The following is a 6553-nucleotide window of genomic DNA, read 5'->3' on the forward strand; positions in this document are numbered from 1 at the left end:
ATATTAACAGTGATTTCCGTATGGATAGGTGAGTGATGCGAGAAGAAATTCTCCTCGAATAGAGCTGTAATGTTACCATAGTTGATAACGCGAAGGATCTTGTGCCAGCTGAAATTGCTTTTCTATCCCTTATATGGTCTCTTATAATTTCTTTCTTTGTTCATGAGAAGGTCTTGATAACTTATTCCCTTCGTCATTGTATCCTTTTGGTTTATTTTCTTTCCGGATTTGACTGGACCATTTTCCTTCTGTAACTCTTATTGCATTTTCCACCTAAATCCTTGAAATTCTTGTAGCTTTTGACAATTCTAAGTTTCTTGCAAAATAATTTGTGTTCCATCGGAGACATTTTTGTAGACAGAGTCTTTGCCTGTCAAATGATTGACCACCTCTTATTAGAAAAATCAAGTTTGTATATGTGTTTTGAACACCTTTTCATATTTTGAATGGACTAGACACTGACTGATGAGAGTGAAACAATTGATGCTTCCCCTGCTTCCATCATATGTAAAACTTTTTCCTTAGGTTCAACTGGGGTGGTTCCAGAAATGATGACCAATAATAACTTATATTTGACATATTTTAAGATGTCATCATCCGTTATTCAGTCTTGTGTCATCCCATCACGCTTGGGCACTTTAGGTCTTGTAGTTGATTTTAGTGTAAGGTCTTTCAATTATGGTGTTGCATCGCATTATTACTTCAGAGTTTGGAACTTGACTGTTGAAACTTATTGTCATCTTCTTTCTGAGGTGGACTTGAAAGTATAAAGCATGCATGCATTTCAATATTTCAAATGCACTTGTGTCGATCACTATGCTTCCTTTTGTTATGAAATGATTCCTCATGTCAAACTTTCTTGTTCCAGCCTCTTCTTTAAGCACAAAATTGTGTATCGTAATGTTGCTGATGTGCTGTTAATATAGGGAAAAAAGACGCGGAATGCAATGAACAGGTCTAAGTTGAGTATGCCTCATCGTACGGGTAGCAAGCCGATTAGAGAGACAATTTATGAGTTGGTACGTATGTGATTCTTCTAATTCTATTAAGAAAGCTACTATTCATTTCAAGTGTATTACTGCTTGTTTGAATGTGAAGGGAGGCAAGCATGGTAATCCACCGGACATGGACACTATCTTCTTTGAGACTCATAAGAAGGACAACAAGCTTCTCGAACCTGAAACCAATAAAAAATACATGTGTTCATTTTAAAATTTCATTTTACATTCTTTAACTTAATACATTGCATTATCTCTAAATTTTCTTGTACTTAACAGGAAGAAATTCAGGAACTACTACAAGTTTGCCGTCACTTACTAATATTGAGGTAGTAGAGAGATGCTTTGGAACTCAGAGCAAGAGTCATTTTATTGGATTTGGTGGTGGGATTACCAGTAAATATTTGAATGGAGGTCGCTCTGCAAGAACTGCACTGTTAGAACAACTAAATGTGAGTCGAAAAGAAAAGGCTGCACTGTTAGAAGAACTGAATTGAGTCCAAAACAAAATGAATCAATGAAAAGCCACATGGATAACATAGAGAAGATATGTGAAATATTTGAAAGTGCAATCTTTAGAGATCCTTCATCACCCATCATAAAGTGAACAAAATTCTAATTGAATCATTTTACAGGTTAGTTAGTAAGCTTGTTAATGTGAAACAAAGTATTTTTCAGTTTAGTAAGCTTGTTAACATGTATAAGCTGATCATACCATTTTGCCATTGTTGAACACCATTGTTTGCAGTAACTTTATTACAAGAAAGAACATTCTGTGGATCTATATGTAGATCATGTAAGAGTATATCTACATGAAAAATGCACATAGACAGCATGAAATTGACAACAACATTTCCAGATTTTAGGTCTCATCAACCAATTAGAAAGAAGTCACTAAGTTTTGAATGGCTTCGAAAACACTCCCATTGTTTATAATTTAAAAATATTTTTTTTGCCATATTGTAATTTAATTTTGTTATTTTGAAACAAAATTGGGTCATCTATGAAAGATTTTACAAGAAAATTAGCGAAACATAAATAATTTTTGACCATCAAAATAATGAATTTAACTTAGTAATTGAAATTAAAAAAAGTCAATAATATGTGTGAGGAGCATTAATGTTATGCTCTTAGCCTATTTTCTGGATGTAACTGGCACTCGAAAATCATTGTTGCATCCCAAGCGAATCCTTGGCATGATTCATTACTTAACAGAAGACTTACTCAAGCAAAATCAAAACTCATGATGAAAAATGACGTTAAAAAAATATGATTTAAACTCAATTCCAATAATCATCTGAAAATAATTTAAGCAAGTATTAGTTAAATGACTCATGGACTTAAAACATCATAAAAACAAAGGAAATAATGATAGGCTTTTCGACCATTAAACTATCTATGAGCCTCTTTCATTATAGAAGGATTATTCGAACAAGACTTGCGACGTCCTAATAACTGAAAGTAAAAATGAAACCATCGTGAAGTAAGGAGGCTCACCAAAGCCAAATGGAACTGCAAGTAGTAAAGTAGCACAAGTAATAACTATTAACTGCTCAATTAATACATACCACTATTTTTCATCAGTGAAGCAACATCACTTGTTTTGCCTCCAGGAGCAGCACCACACAATGAAAAAATTGCCCACTTTAGAAGAACAAAAATTAATAACATTTTCACTTTTCTGGGAATTAAATAGTAAAAAAGATGACAGAAATTGTTTTAGCTTCAAAAGAAAAGATAACTTGTTTAGACAGACAAAGTCATACAAGACTATCTATGTATGGACTAGACAATTTTCAGCAATCAAATTTCTTAATTTTTACCGATACATATCCCTTGTTTAGAAGGGAGAGTTGTGAAGGACGAACATGGCAACAAAAGTTGTACCCTACAATTCCAACAAGCATTTAATTTCAAGGCATAAATTTGTACTTCTTTCATAAGCCACATGTTGATGTTTAGGGAAGCTTTCTTTCCAATATTAACTCATTCTCACCTTCTCCATTTCGTTCTAGACTATCCTTTTATGAATCTCTTGAAATTATAGAAAACTCTATCAAACAGTCTTAATTTCTTTGGTATGTTCTTTATTTTGTCTCTTTATTTAAAGAAAATTAATAAATTTTCTCTTTGCCATTGTTGAAATACCCAACATGGGAGAAAGAGAGAGTACAATTCAGGTAACCATCTCTTTTTCAAGTTCAAATTTGAGTTGTATCATGTATTTGTGATTATTTTTCTGTTTCAAGTTTTTCTTGGGTTCTATCATGTTCCATTGTGTGTTGTATTTTCTGCTTTCTTTTTTATCCTTCCTTTGTTATAACCATTTGATTGTGATGGGATTGCGATAGACTCTTGGTTTTGTTCTTATTTTTGAATATTTGGTCCGTAAAGATTTATCATTTGCTGAATTGAATGAATTTTATTAGAAGCTCACTGATTTGGTAATTGCTATGTTTTGGTCCAAAAATAGATACTCAAATTTCATGAGATTGGTTGTCTCAATTATCTATCATGTGAATGTGAAAGATATGAATAACAAAGTTGGTTAATGAATAACGAAATTGGTTTTATCTCAATTCTCTGCTCCAATGAAGTGTGATATACATTAATAATAAAATTGGTTATCTCAATTCTCGCTTTGGTAATTCGCATATGTACGCTACGAACAACACTTGATTTAATTGTCGTGGAGATATTTTTCTTCTTGTGATTTCAACTATAACTTCGACAAGCATATTAAAGGAGCTTAGTTTCCATGGAGAACACTGTGGAATTTCAAAACTTAATGACATGTTCTATTCTGTGAAGGTCTACCTAAAGGTGTATTGTTTCTTATTTTTTAGTATTAAACTGAGTTTTATTTGTCGTTCTAGATTGTTAGGCTTTCTATACGTTCATGTTACTATTAAAAGTTCTTAGATATTAAAAACACGGCTAAAGTTCTAATAATAGAGAAATGACATACTTCCATCCGTTTCAAAAAGAATGACTCTTTTTTGGCAGTACTTTAACTTTCCACGTGACATGTTTAAGATCAAAAGATTAAAGGGTATTTTGGTACATTTGACATAACTTTAATTTAGAACCACAAGATTATAAATTATTCTTTCTTTTCTTAAACTCCGTACAAGTTAAACTCGGTCATCCTTTTTGAAACAGATGGAGTATTGTTTTTTATTATCAAGAATATGTTGTTGTTGATTATCATATATAGGCTAAAGTATTCATCACCCCCTGAACTTGAAGTTTTTTATTTGGTGTACACTTAAATTATATTCTGTTTTAATTACCCCCTCAAACTTGTTTATTCCACTATCACGTACACCTTTTTGGCTGTTGCTCCTAGTGTGACTACACACGCGCGTCAGCTGGCAGAAATAGTGATGATGTGGATTTTCACCTGGATAAATAATAGCCACCTAGATAATTAAAATGGCAAAAATAAATATCATATTCCAACTCCTTTCCCGGTCGCTGTCAATCTCCAGCACCAACCACTGTATCTCCTCTTCTCATCTCTCTTTCCAATGCAAAATCAATTCTTCACTCTAACCTCTTTTCCACTGCAAAACAACACGGTTTCTTCCAACTAACATAACACTCTATCTCCTCTCACATTGCTCAATCGGCTGAATCGGAATCCTTATCCATTTTCAACGATGAGAAACAACTCTGCTACACAAAGAATTGGCCCTTGGGCTTCGATAATGATGGCGGCGACGACGGTGATGTCGTTTGCGGCCAGTCAATATTTAAAAAAATAGAAATTTTATATTTTTTTAACTGGTGTAGCTTTATGACGTGGCAAAAAATCACTCCCTCACGTGCCTAGTAGAGTGATTTCAATTTCTACGCCAGGTGGACAGAAAAGGTGCACACATTGGATGAATAAACAAGTTCGGGGGAGGGGGGTAATTCAAACAAAATAAAGTTTAAGTGTATACCGAATAAAAAACTTCAAGTTCAGGGGCGTATTAATACTTTTGTCTTATATATATAATCTTATGTAATAGTATACGGTAAAACATGAAGAAAAAGAAGAATAAAGTGTTCTAGGTGATGAAAAACATGCCATTAGAAGTAAAGTAGAAGAAATTAAGTGGACCATCTATATCTCTGTGTCAACGACTTAGGGGGAGAGGACTCTGTAGCTGAAGAGGTAAATGATGTAATTGACATAACTCACATTCCTAAGGTAGTACATGTTAATGAAGACGTAGATTTAGAAGGACAAACAACACCTTCTCCCTATGAAAAACCGCTTTATACATCTCAAAAGCATTCAATTACAGTCTTCCTTTTGTTGTTGGTAGATACAAATGTATATGACTATTCAACTAGCTTCTTATCAGCTGTTACACTTTCCTCTCTGCATATTGAAAGTTGGATAGTGTAACATCTCAAACTTTCCTATTCATTAAACTAAAAAACAACCTTTTTATGACCAACATTTAAGGAAAGAATTAAAACAACTAACTTGTGCAATCATAGCATCCTACAGGAGGTATTCTATAGCATCTGATTGCTACATAATTTACAAGTTTACAAACAGGGGTGGATTGGAATATTCTATCCACCTTGAATGAGGGCCTAAAGTAGAGCTTATGCTTTTCAGGAGATTCTGAGTTTCTGATACACCTTAGCTCATGGGACACAAAAATTACCGAATAATGTTAGAACCACCAGAAGTATCATTTTAGTGTAAATGTTGTCATGGCAAGCATGTAACAGTCGCTTTCTCTTAACATTACCGGGTGAACCAGTAGTAACATGTTGATCACAACAAACTACAAGATGTACCGGTTGAAGGTAATATCGTTACTTGGTGGAATGAATGCACTATTGCTGTGTTGTTATTGATAGCATTGACAAGTTCTGTTCCACCTTTTGTTGTTTTCTCCAAGAGGCGAACGAGTGATATGAATATCTCCATCCTTGTGACATCTGTGTCAGCCTGTTTTTAAATAGCAAATTCTAAGTTAATGATAAATAATCAAGCAAATATTGTGAGAGTACAAGAAGCAATTTACATCCAAATCTTTATTGGTTACCTCTATAGCAAATTTTCCCCATATTTTGTCGTTCCTTGTTTCCATCACCCCCTTCAGGATAGTCAAGCCCAATCCTCTTATAATATCAGCTATTTCCAAAAATAAGCCACGTTCCTCGCAAAACATCTGCAGAAAATAGAAAGTTTAGATGAACCATCAATCGCGTTTTTCCAACAATAGATGTCTTATTAGATATGCAAGAGAGTGAACAAAAGGATGATTTCTTGAGATGCATAGAAACTAAACTCCACAAGCATTTGGTGAAGTTGATTTAGACCCTCAACTATAATAGGGCAGACAATAGACTATGAGCCTACTTCATATCCGCATGTTGCTCCACACACCTTCCTTACTGATAATCCGCGGGTTCAAAACAGACAGAAGTGATGACCAATTCTAACATGAAATTCAGGCCTCCTATATATTTATTAGCAATGAAACTTATAGCTTAAACTGGCTATCCTTGTAGCTAAAAAATTGAGAAATTATGTAGAGTGTAGT

At 33.9% G+C, this 6553-nt stretch overlaps 1 long non-coding RNA gene across 1 annotated transcript; it reads right to left on the bottom strand.

Annotated features, from left to right (window-relative positions):
• Nucleotides 1–5424: 5424 nt before the first annotated feature.
• On the bottom strand, nt 5425–6227 carry LOC114076962. The gene is made up of 2 exons (XR_003578046.1): nt 6053–6227; nt 5425–5955 (listed from the first exon to the last, which is right to left on the bottom strand). It is a non-coding gene; the product is annotated as an uncharacterized LOC114076962 (long non-coding RNA).
• Between the last annotated feature and the right edge of the window lie 326 nt (nt 6228–6553).

Source organism: Solanum pennellii, chromosome 4 (genome assembly GCF_001406875.1).
Source record: "Solanum pennellii chromosome 4, SPENNV200".
NCBI classification, from domain to species: domain Eukaryota; kingdom Viridiplantae; phylum Streptophyta; class Magnoliopsida; order Solanales; family Solanaceae; genus Solanum; species Solanum pennellii.